Source organism: Pteropus vampyrus, unplaced genomic scaffold (assembly GCF_000151845.1).
Source record: "Pteropus vampyrus isolate Shadow unplaced genomic scaffold, Pvam_2.0 Scaffold13, whole genome shotgun sequence".
Lineage (NCBI taxonomy): Eukaryota > Metazoa > Chordata > Mammalia > Chiroptera > Pteropodidae > Pteropus > Pteropus vampyrus.
Window position 1 is genome coordinate 3,980,960 of NW_011888794.1, and position 12,777 is coordinate 3,993,736.

The 12,777-nt window shown below is 32.3% G+C and overlaps 1 non-coding gene across 1 annotated transcript; it reads left to right on the plus strand.

The window, feature by feature from the left end:
* The first annotated feature begins 432 nt into the window (after positions 1-432).
* Positions 433-536, plus strand: LOC111733223. The gene has a single exon (XR_002777903.1). It is a non-coding gene; the product is annotated as a U6 spliceosomal RNA (small nuclear RNA).
* Positions 537-12,777: the final 12,241 nt, after the last annotated feature.

A 12,777-nucleotide genomic window follows, 5' to 3' on the forward strand; every position in this document is an offset into this window, starting at 1 on the left:
ACTTGGTGGTATCTTTATAGACATAAAGATGCTACTTCTGTTAAAAAAGCAACATCATTTGCCAATTTTTTTAGGATCACTCTCATCTATTCAAGTTGATATTTTACAATAATTTATGGTCCTTTTATCACAATCTCTGCTTTTGTATGTCATTCTACTGCTAGTGCGTCACATTGATTCTTGATAAGTGTATTCATATCCTGGGTGACTCCCTTTCATGACCTAATCTTATTTTGAACAACTGATCATATTCATTCCTAAAATAAACCAGACTGGAACTACAATGTGAAGGGATTTGTCCTGGAGATTGAAGTATGTGTCCTTTATTTTATAGAGTAGAAAGTCATTTATTGAACATTTTAAATTATTAATATGAACAAATTAGTGATTTAGGAGAATATAACGAGCAACATAGCTTAAAAATAGCTTAGAGTACTCGCTTTGGCAGCACATATACTAAAAATGGAACGATACAGAGATTAGTATGGCCACTGTGCAAGGATGACATGCAAATTCATGAAGCATTCCATTAAAAAAATAGCTTATAGTGGGTCGTTACAAGATAAGTAGAGAAAAAATAGTCATATCCTCCTTGCTAAGAGCATCACTTAATAGAGAAGCAAAGGGAACTTACTTTTGTGAGAAGAATAAACAAGACTTGATGTGTTGCAGGTTTTGGGTATTATCATAGAGAACAAAGGTGCTACTATGAGCATAATTATCTGATAAGGAAAGAGGTGCTTAGGTTTATCTACCAATAAACGCATGAAGGTCAAAAAAGTGCTAGATCAATGATTAAAGGGGGGTCACAACAATTAATTAGGGGCTGTGTGGGAGTAGGGAGTGAGCAAGTGCTGTAGGTAGGTAGCTATAAAAATACATATACACTTTGTTAGTCTAGGTAAATACTAAAATATCTCAAATTGGAAGGTCTTCATATCCACTAGTCAGTTTCATTATGTATCTTCTCAGTGTATTTACTAAATGATTTTAATAATCAATTATGTAATTTGTACATAAATGCATTAGAAATGTCTTCCACCAAATTTTTTCTTTGTTTTTCCATACTTCTTCCAAAATGAAGCTACATGTACCAGGTTCATATCTGTCCTCTCATACATACCCTGCTCATATAGAGACATGCATATAAGTATTTGCCATAAATAGCATATTATATGCACCACTGTACATCTTGTTCTATTCATTTAACAATGTGTCTTAGACATCATTCCTTTTATAAATATATAAAATCACTTTTTTTTAACAGCTACATAATGTCCCATATATAAAGAAAGGTAATTTACCTTGTATCCAATCTTTCAATGTTAAGCAATACTACCATGAATATACCTGTTTATATAAAAATGTTCATGTAATAGTATTTATTGGTAATATAAATCATTATGTATAAAGGTGCAATTCAGAAGTTTATAGATACAGAACATATCTAGCATTCTTATAATATATAAACTAAATAATAACATATGCTTGAGTAGACTATGACCTTAAACTTAATAGTTTATACATAAATCGTTATAATAATAAACTGCCCTTAGTCCTAAATACCATTGTATTTAATACCTTGGGCCCTCAGTGATTTGGAAGTAAACTGGCTCTCCTCTTAAAAAAAAAAATTAGTGACAGTGTTTGCCATTTTTACAGTGTAAATATTCTCACTATGACCTAGTTCAAGTTAACAATAATTTGACAAATTTTGGGAACATTTAATAAATAGCTCTAAAGAGCTTCGGCCAGGTCCAACAGGCCACTGTGATTCAGTCACTCGTATTTACGTCTCAGCTCCATAGATAATTAACTGGAATACTTTTGGTTATTTATTAATTTCCTAATCATAGTGTCCTCATTTCTAAAAAGAGGTGCTACACAGAACCTGCCTGATCGGACCACTTTAAGGATTACTTGATGTAATTTCTACTGTCAATTTACACTTCAGCTTAACACAATAAGGTAAGTCCAACTACTTCATGAAACAACTCCCCAGATAGTCTCAGTTACCTCTAAGCAGTGACAACTAATGAATATATTCACCTTACTTGACATTTGCTACCACACATCTTGAAAGATTTTTCTTTCTTGGTTGCCTTTGCATTAATATCTCCTCCAACTCCTAATATATCTAACTACTCTTTTTCAAGATCTCATGCAGGCTCTTTTCCTACTCACTTTTCAGTATGATATTCATCAAATTAGATCTTTAGAATTATTTTTTAGCACTCTACATAGACATTATGAGCAAGTTATCTAAACATATAGCTCCAGCCCACCATTAATGATAATGGCTCCCAATTTTAATTGGTCAGGTAAAATTTCTATTATTTTTTTTTTTCAATTTGGCAGACATTTTGTAGGGAACTAAGAATAGAAAGATGAATCAGTACCTTCTTTCAAAAAATCTTCCTATCTATTGGGAGAGGCAATGGGGCGAAAATAATTTTCATTTGCTATGACAAGTGCTATGCCCCAGGTATACTGAGCTACTTGTCAATTACATGTATGTGATATACTCTATGAAATCAGTTATTATAACCCTCTGTTCCTCCCTTCTCTGACTCCTACTCCTTTATTATTTCTAATACCAAGAATAACTATTTATTTGAAAGTCTTTCCTGACTTCCTCAGACAGAGACAGAGAGTCTACTCCCTATGCCCTTATTATGTCTTAGGAAAACTTTAAATAAATTAATTTTATTAGGTTATATTTGTTTATACTTATATTTATATTTTCCCACTTCTTCATTAATTTGTGAACCACCTGAAGGCTCACAATATACCTTTATATATTTAGAACTCAGCATAGCTAAAGAAGAAATATACAACAAATAAAATTTCAAATGAATTGAAGTTTAATTCAATGTCATACATTAAATTCAAGCATAGAAAGAATGATTAAATTAAATAACTTTAAATATCCCTTCCAATTCTAAGTGGAGTAAAAAAATTCTTTGATACCAGAATGGTAGATCTGGTTTCGTTTTTTAAGTGAGGGAGTATTTCTGCTATAGAAATGGATAGCAAGCCAATTGCTAGAAAAGAGGCCCAAGAAATAAAAGCTCATACAGGCAATATGAATTTATTTCATGGCAATCAAAGCCATCTATATTTATGTATATATTTCAGTTATCCAACATGTAAACAGTGTGGCCTGGAATGAGGCTTATCTACCTTTTTCCAATGAATATGATGAGAAAGCATAGCATTATTTTGTTTCGACAGAAACAAAAGAAATCATACTAACATAATGAATTGGGAAGTGATATAATAGAATGAAACAGGCATTAGTGTAGGAGCCAGAGAAACTGTGGTTTACAAATTTTGGCTCTTATTCAGGAATGAATTTAGCCTCCTAATAATAACTAACATACATGTTTGGGTCAATACATACCAATGTAAATTATGCATGTAAACTAACCATTAGTGCTCAAAATATAACTGATAATATCATTATTGTTAGTATGCGAAATTGCATTCAGTTTACATATAAAGAATATTTCTTTTTTGCCCTTCTAAGCTTATTTATCGTTCTTGTTGTTCCTGTTGTTATTATTCACTTATTGCCAAAAAGGCAGTGGATATTTTAAAAAACAGAATCAAACAAGGAGTTATGCTTTCAACTAAAAGTCAGGCTCTAACAAAAACATGTTTTCCTTGTTTACTGAGAAATATTTTATGTGTGGTAGCTACAAAATCATTGTAGCTACCACACATAAAATGTCAGGAAAGATTGCATCTACTTCTTCCCCTTGATTGATCAGGTTTAGATTAGTTTGATAGAACTTGTACTTTAAAAACCAATTGCTGTTATTAACTAATTCCAGGAATAAGTAACCTCCATAAAATAAACCAGAACATTTACCCTGTTGACTGGTCAGGAGGCAAACTTTCTGGCAAAAACAGGAAAGTCCTACTCCCTGCACCCACAAAACCCAAAGAAGCAGTGGCTAGCCTTGGCATGCCCTGTACCTCTTATTAAACTGCTTCAGGTCTGGCACTAGTGGCAACTGATCTCAGTTTATAGCATAACCTCTCCCAGGTGACTCCTAGCCCAGCACAGGTATCTACCAACTGCAGATCATTTTGTAGCTCCTACCAAGTAGCCCTGGGTGAACACAGGCAATGGCTGACCTTGGCCTATGCAGGAGCCCCTCTCAAAAAGTTTCCAAAACAACACACTTGATGACCAACTTTGAACAACCCAGAGCACCACCCAATAAGTGACACAAATGACACACCCAAAGGGTGGCCTCAGCAGGTATCAGATCCCTGCTAAAGTGAATCTTGCTCTGTGGGGTCACTCCTACATAATAGCTTGTCGGCTGTAGTCACTATCAGTTCTCAAAGCCAGTCAGCCTGAGGGTCAAGTCTACCCGCCGATGGATGTGCCTGCAGCAATTAAGTCTCAACTATAAGAGAAGAGCACACATAACATACACAAGGGACACCTCTGGAGCACCTGGCTCAGGTGACCAGGGAGACTGTGGCCCTGGGCCCTACAGGCTACCTATTACATAGGCCAACCTGCCAAGACTGAAGATGTAGCAGACCTACCTAATAAACAGAAACAAACACAGGCAAGCAGAACCAGGAGACAAAGAAACATTTTCTAAATGAAAAAAAAAAAAAAGCAGAGCAAAACTACAGAAAAATAACTAAAGACAATTGAGATAAGAAATCTATCACATGTTTAGTTCAAAATACTGGTTATAAGGATGCTCAATGAACTTAGAGGAAGGATAGATGATCTAAGTGAGAACTTCGATAAAGAGATAGGAAACATAAAAACGGAGCTAGAAAATATAAAAAAGAACTAGTCAGAAATTAATGGGATAACTGATATAGAGGGAATCAATAGCAAATTAAATGAAGCAGAAGATTTAATCAGTGATTTGTAATACAAGGTAGAGGAAAACATCCAATAGGAACAGCAAGAAGAAAAAAAGATTAAAAAAAAAATGAGGATAGTTTAAGGTACCTCTGGAATAATAACAGACATAACAATATTTACATCATAGGGATAATCAGAAGAAGTGAGAGCAAAGGTTGAGAACCTACTTGAAGAAATAATGACTGAAAACTTTCCTAACCAGGTGAAGGAAACAGACAACAAACCCGGGAAGTGCAGAGAGTCTCAAACAAAATGAACCCAAAGAGATCCACACCAAGACACATTATAATTAAAACTCCAAAGGTTAAAGAAAAAGAGAAATTTTAAAAGAAACAAGTAGCTCCCATAAGCATGTCAGCTGATTTCTCAACAGAAACTTTGCAGGCCAGAAGGGATTGGCACAAAATATTCAAAGGGATAAAAAGCAAGGAACTACAACCAAGATTACTCTATCTAACAAGACTATCCTTTAGAATTGAAAGAACGATAAAGAACATCCCAGACAAGAAAAAACTAAAAGAGTTCATCACTGTGAAACCAATATTACAAGAAATGTTAAAGGGACTTCTTTACAAAGAAGAAACAAAATCTAAAATACGAATAAAAAACACGGCAAAAAAAATTGTTACTGACAAATGCAAACACATAATAAAAGCAGTGGATCTACCAACACTAAAGCTAGTACAGAGGTTAAAAGGCAAAAGAAGAAAGATTATGCATAATTACAATAAATTCAGGGATACACACACAAGAAATAAAATTAATGACAAAAACATAAATGTAGAGAAAGTGAGTAAAAATAGTAGTGATTTTAGAATGTATTCAAATTTAAGTGACCATCAACATAAAAAAAAGACTGCTATTAATGTAGTTTGGTATATATGAAGCACATGGTAACCACTAACCAAAAGTCTACGAGAGATATACAAGAAATAAAGAGAAAGGAATCCAAACACAACACTACAGAAAGTAATCAACATACAAGAGAAGGGAACATGAGAATAAGAAAGAAACAGAGAAGAACTACATAATCAGAAAACAATAAAATAGCAATAACTACATACCTATCAATAATTACTTTAAATGTGAATGGATTAAATGGTCCAATCAAAAGACAAATGGATAAAAATGATGTGGTACATATATACAATGTGATATTTCTCAGCTATAAAAATGAATGAAATCTCACCATTTGCAACAACATGGACAGACCTAGAGGGTATTATGCTAAGCGAAATAAGTCAAAGAGAGAAAGACAAATACCATATGATTTCACTTGTATGTGGAATCTATAAAAATCAAAATAGACAAACAAAACAGAAACAAACTCATAGATACAGAGAACAAACTAATGAGAGAGACGTTGCAGGGCTGGGTGGAAAAGGTGAAGGAATTAAAAATTAAAATTGGCTGTTACAAAACAGTTATAGGGATGTAAAGCACAGTTTAGGGAATATAGTCAATAATATTGTAATAACTATATATGGTGTCGGGTGAGTACTAGACCTATCAAAGGTAATAGCTTCATAAGTTATATAAATGTCTAATCACAATGCTGTACACATGAAACTAATACAATACTGAATGTCAATTGTAATTGAAAATTTAAAACTTTAAAAAATAAAGAATTGTGAACATTAAAAAATAATAAAAATATATTTAAACAAGATGTTTTACATTCATCATGTTTTATGATTTTCCTTCTATATTATCAATTTTAATTCACTTCCTATTACTTTTGTTATTTTGCTTATACTACTGTCTTGAAATACTTCCAGAAATTATTTTTGTTTAGTAGTGTCAACTCCTTAACAAATCTCCGATGTAGGAAGTAGACAAGAATCAAGGAAAAAATATAAGTTAGCCATGTTACTTTTTCTGAACAAAATCTGAGAGCCCTTATTACTACAATTGTAGGAAAAAATCAACTGTTTTTATATAATAGGCATGTGGAGAATGCACACATCTGCAAATAAGTATTATCTTTAAATGAAAAATTAGGTCATTGTAAGATTTTTAAGTCACTAGAGGTCATCTATTTATTAAACATTGTTGTCTCCTACATTCCCAGACCTATTTATCCTATATCAATCAAAAAGTAAGGATCAGAGGTTTAATATTCAAGAAGAAATAAACTTGATTTCAAGAAGTATATAAAACACTAAAAGATGTACACCTGAGAACTAATTCTTCAATAGACCAGTACAAATTATTTGAAGAGCAACTGCTTTTGGTTGATGAGACCCGTGGTCATCTGCCATTCTCTCACAGTTTGATATAAAATAATCTTTTATGCTCAGAGGAATTTTGTTTGGTATATTGTGACTATCAATGAGGTATTCAATAAGTTCTCAGATGAAGGTGGTAAAGTATAGTAGGCAAGGAAGTTAAATATATAATCAGATTAAATATCTACTATAGTATGGATATAACATTATATCCTTTTAATTGGGAAAATCCAATATATATAGATTTGACACATCTGCAGAGTAGTGCCATATCATGGCATTGGCCCAGAAGTTATCAGATTGAATATCTGACACTAGATGCAGCCAATTTAGCTTACAGCAGGTCCTAGAATGACACTGTCATTCAATGTCATTTTATTATAACATTGATGAGATGCCGTTGAAATTTGACTCATTTATAGCAATTAGCAAAATTGGTTTTGTTATACATCTGTTTGCTTGAAGTTGCGGAACCTATCGATGGCATTAAATGAGGACTTACTGTACTCAAAATATGTCCATATTGTTGAGTTCACAGATAACCATTATCTGAGTCATATGGCAACAGTATTGGTAATCCCACTGAGGAACCACTGACTCAGGGACAAGAAGAGAAGGTGAAAGATTTTTCAGTAAGATCTCTTGGTTCTACCTTCAAATTATATCTCAAAACTGGCCAATTCTTCCCAAGTCCTTTACACCAAGATACAGGATGTCACCATCTCTTACCTGGATAAAATAGAGTAGGCGTGCATGTAAACAGTGATAATTAACTATAAGTATATTAAAAGTCTGCTCCAGAGTAAGACAATTCCAGTCTTAAAGCACATTCCTGACGTGAATTTCCTGATCACAATGGTTGTACATGATTATGTACGAGGATGTTCACATATGTAAGAAAATATATACTCAAGTATTCTTGGGTAATGAGGTATCATGTCAGTAACTTATTCTCAACTGGTTCAGATATAAGAAAGTTATTTGTACTATTCTTACAACTTTCTGTAAGTTTGAAATTGTTTAATATTTTAAATATTTAATAATAAATCTAATTATTCAAACTAATATTTTATGTGGTATATGTTTTTTGCCATGTAGCACTTTATTTCATGTTATTTTTAGTTTCATAAGATATCCAAAATTATTGATTCCAATAATATTGGATTTTTTTTTTTTTTACCAAATAGCTAAACCAACTGTAATTTCTTTAACATCAGGGTTAAGATATATATTTTGTTCTGTATTACAGGTATCACAATATAAAAATGATAAAAAAGTTTTAGTGTTATAAATGTTTCCCTAAAACAATCTAAAAACTTGCTGTCTTTTTATTTAGATCCCTGATCATACTTTTTTAAAAAATCATATACTAGAGCTTTCATTAAAAGATTTCACCCTTCATCTCTTCCTATATCTTTATGAGCCATTGAGTCACTTGTAACGATTTTAATTCTTAAGAAGGCTGAAACATATGTTCTTCTGTGTACAGAATAGAGAAAGTCATATTAGAAATGTTTATTTACAAATTTGCATCATTTTCTTAGAATATTAAAGCATCATTATGCAAATTGTCTACTTTTAATTGGCATTTTAAAATCAGATTTATATTCCAATTTTCTCACAGGGAAAATACAACCAACAAAATCATACATTGTGTATATTTTCTAATGTCTTCTTTTCTCTTATTCTTATTAAAACTTCTTATCTGTTGCTCTATATGCTGCATTATTTAAAGGCTATTTGACATATTTACTACTTGAGAAGGGCTAATTCAAGAACAAAATTGCTTTTAACATGCTGTGATAGATTTTCAAAAAAAATTCAAGTTCAATTATTTATAGACTAATTTTCTATTTGCTGTCTACAGAACGGCAAAGTGAAAAGTTCACAAATCCAGCTAGATGACACTTGCCTCCTCATATTCTAGGGCACTGACATTTCTTGGTGGACTGACAGTAAATCATAACTCCCCAGGCTACTCGTTAACTTTTAGAAGTTGATATAGTAACTTATAAGTTTGGTCTCTTTTGGATGACCATGAGTTCTGCTTAAGACATAATTAAAAAAAAAAGGGTACTTGGGATGGTAATAAATGGTGCCTCAAAGACTAAATTTAACCGTGGTAAACTGGAACCATAATCACTACTGCTACTTCCTATGAACATCCACATTGGTGCTTTAAAAGCTTTAGGGACAACTGTATTTTTCACACCACATAAATTGTATTTTCATTTCAGACTGTGTCATTATCAGACCTACGCAGCCATCAATCACCTTGTGATCTTTGAGTCATGAATCACTATTATTAGAGTTCTGGTGAAGTTTAGTTAGAAAGAAAAAGGCAAAATAAAACAAAAAAAACAACTGAACAATTTGGAGGCTGATGGCATTTTACTTAAAGATAATACAATAAAAAAAACTATCAACAAAAATAAATAAATAATACGTTTTAACAATAAAGTATGAGGAGAAGCAAATGCGTTTTAAATAGCATTGTAAAAATTATAAAAGATTTCAGATTTAAAAACATTTCTAAAGTGACTTTCATTTTTAGTAATCAGGATATTGCATGTTGCAGATTCTTTGTAAAACTGTAATTATGAAATCTTTTTATCACCTATTGATCTAAGAAATACAATAAAATATCTGATGTTGTACAGAATAAAACTATTCAATGTTTCCGAATGCACATATGTATATAAAAAGTGCTTTTGTCATGTAAACTTCAAAAGTTATTTCTCTACAAATTGCTTTATGAAAACCCATCCAAAAAAAAAAGAATGTTCATTCACACCTCTTAGGTGATTATTTTAAAAGTTTAGATTAATAGCAACAATAGCAGCATAAAGCCTTAGCTTATTCATACTCACTAAAGCTTTTGATGGAGAAAGTGGGCACATATATTGTTACTGTTTTTTTTTAACTGTGTTCAAGTAATCAATGAAAATTCCCTGAAGTACTCAAATAGCTAAGTATTTCTAGAGTGATTATATCCAGCCCCTATAAATGCTAAATTTCTTAATGAAAAACTACATGTAAGATAATGTATTTTCATGAACTCACAACATATTAGATAAGCAGTCTAGAAATGTTCTCTAATAACCTATTACTCTGAATGTACAAAGAAAATAGCTAAATATCACAAAATTAATTTGTTTAAGTTTTATAGACTACAACTCTAGTAATAATTTTGAGATCATCTCTAAAGGACTTTTTGCTTGTGGATTATAGTTTTGGGGTTTTTTTTTGCCATCAATTTAGTTTTTAGGTATGGTTACTCATCAGTTTCCCAAATTTGCCAGTTTGCATGATATATCCATTGATGTGCAAATGCCATTTCTTCTCTGAAAGGCTCATCTCCTGCCCTACCTAGTCAAATTTACATATTCTTCAAATTTCAGCTCAAATGCCACTTTTCTGTGGAAAATTTCTACATAACTGTATTCAATCCCTAACTCTGATGGAAGTATTTATTTATTCTTCTGAGTTTGGGGAGTTCTTTGTTGTAAATTGGTACTTATCCATCTAGAGATATCCTTTTTGATATTATCCTCATTATCATATTCATCATCATAACTCCCATCATATAGCTCTAAACTTGATATATATTAAGTGTCGGGATGAGCTAAGAGCTTCATGAAAACTCTCATTTAATCCTCATATAAAGCTGTATATTTTTCACATTTTCCTCTTATTCTTCGTTTTACCTTTTTTAAAAAAATTAATATTTTATTTTTAGGGTAGTTTAGGATAAAGAAAATTGGAAAATATGAAGTTACCATGTACTTACTCCCTCTGCTTCTACACACAGTGTGTCCTATTATTTACATCTTTTACTAATTTAGTACAGTTGCTGAACACATATGGATACATTATTACAACTAAAGTTCATAGTTTATATTAGGATTTACCGTATGCTTTGTTCATTCTCTGGATTTTGACAAATGTGTAATAGTGTGTGTCCACCATCATTATATCATTTGGAACAGTTTCACTGCCCTATAAATCTCCTGTGCTGAAACTTTTCATCCTTCCATCCCTTCACCAAGTCCCTCCCAAATGTTAATCTTTTTATTATGTCTCCATAGTTTCATCTTTTCTAGAATGCCATATAATTGCTATCATACAGGATGTAGACTTTTCATATAGGTTTCTTTCACTTATCAATATATATTTAAATAAACTCTATATCTTTTTCCTGACTTGAAAGCTCATTTCTTTTTGATCACTGATAATATTCCATTATATGAATGCGCCATTGTTCATTTATCCATTCTTTTCTTGAAAGAAGTTGGGCTACTATCAACATTTGTGTGCAGGTTTTGTCATAGACATAAGTTTTCAATTAATTTGGGTAGAAATGTGATTGCTGGATGCTATAGTAAAAGTAAGTTAAATTTTGTAAGAAACTGACAAACTATATTGCAAAGTTGCTTCCATTTTGCTTTTCCACTATCAGTGAATGAGTGTTCCTGTTGTTCTACTTCCTCATCAACATTTGTTCTATTGTGAATTATAGCTTTGAACAGGTATAGAGTGGTATCACATTGTTTTAATTTGCGATTCCCTTACAAAATATGATCTTGACCATCTTTTCATATGCTTACTTGCCATCACTATACCTTCTTTCATGAAGTGTTTGCTCACATCATTTGCCTATATGTTTTAACAGTATTGTTTGTTTTTTTTTTATTGTTGAATTTAAGTATTCTTTGTATATATTTCCATTAGGAAATATGCAACCACTAATTCTAAGGATTAGTAGCAAGAAAAAAACCTAAGGTCACAATTCAGTCACAAATCTAAATATGTCACATTGTGTGATCATGAAATAGAATGTGCATCCTTATGTGCAATGGAGAAGATGACTTAAATCTGATGTCATTCATTAATATAATTCTAGCCTTGAGAGTTAATATGCATGACTGCCAAATTACAAAAAATTGGCTTTTCTTTTCTTGTTCAGAGAGCACTATTAATTATGACAGTTATTGTTTTCTCAGGGAGAAAATTCAGCACTATCTATCCATTATACAACACCCAAAAGAGTAGAACTCTACAACTATTTCTCTTCCAAAGAAATCAATGATATTTGCTTACTACTTAAGTGTTAAACTCTTTGAGGAAGAGCTCTAAATGGGTGAAGATGATATAAATATCACTCAACGGATTAGGGTACTATAGCATAATTTATGAGAATTTTTATGGCAAAATATATTTCAAAATTTCATTTTGAGGAGTACAGCTCCTATTTAACAATCTATGTGCTCTTAGGAACTAGAAAAGACATGACCTGGCAGGTATCTCTGCTCCCTCTTCACACTGGACTTGGTGCACAGCCCAGGCATTTACTTCAGTCTCTAAAGGGAGTTGCAGTGAAGGACTCAGGCCTCTCTAGCTGGTCATGTTCTTATGCACATCTGCCTTCCTCTCCTACGTGCCTTTATTTCTTAGTCTCTTTACCTAATGTCTTCGGCTAAATTTCTCTTCCAAGGCCTTGGCCAAGGCCTCCTTATGGGAGGAGAAAGGGAAAACTGAAGAAACTTTTTCCCACTCTGATTCAGTACTCAGGTCAAATGGAAACAGCACATCCATTAAGAAAAACGAGATTCTAAAGCCCTATAAATTGATGTACATTATTTTGAA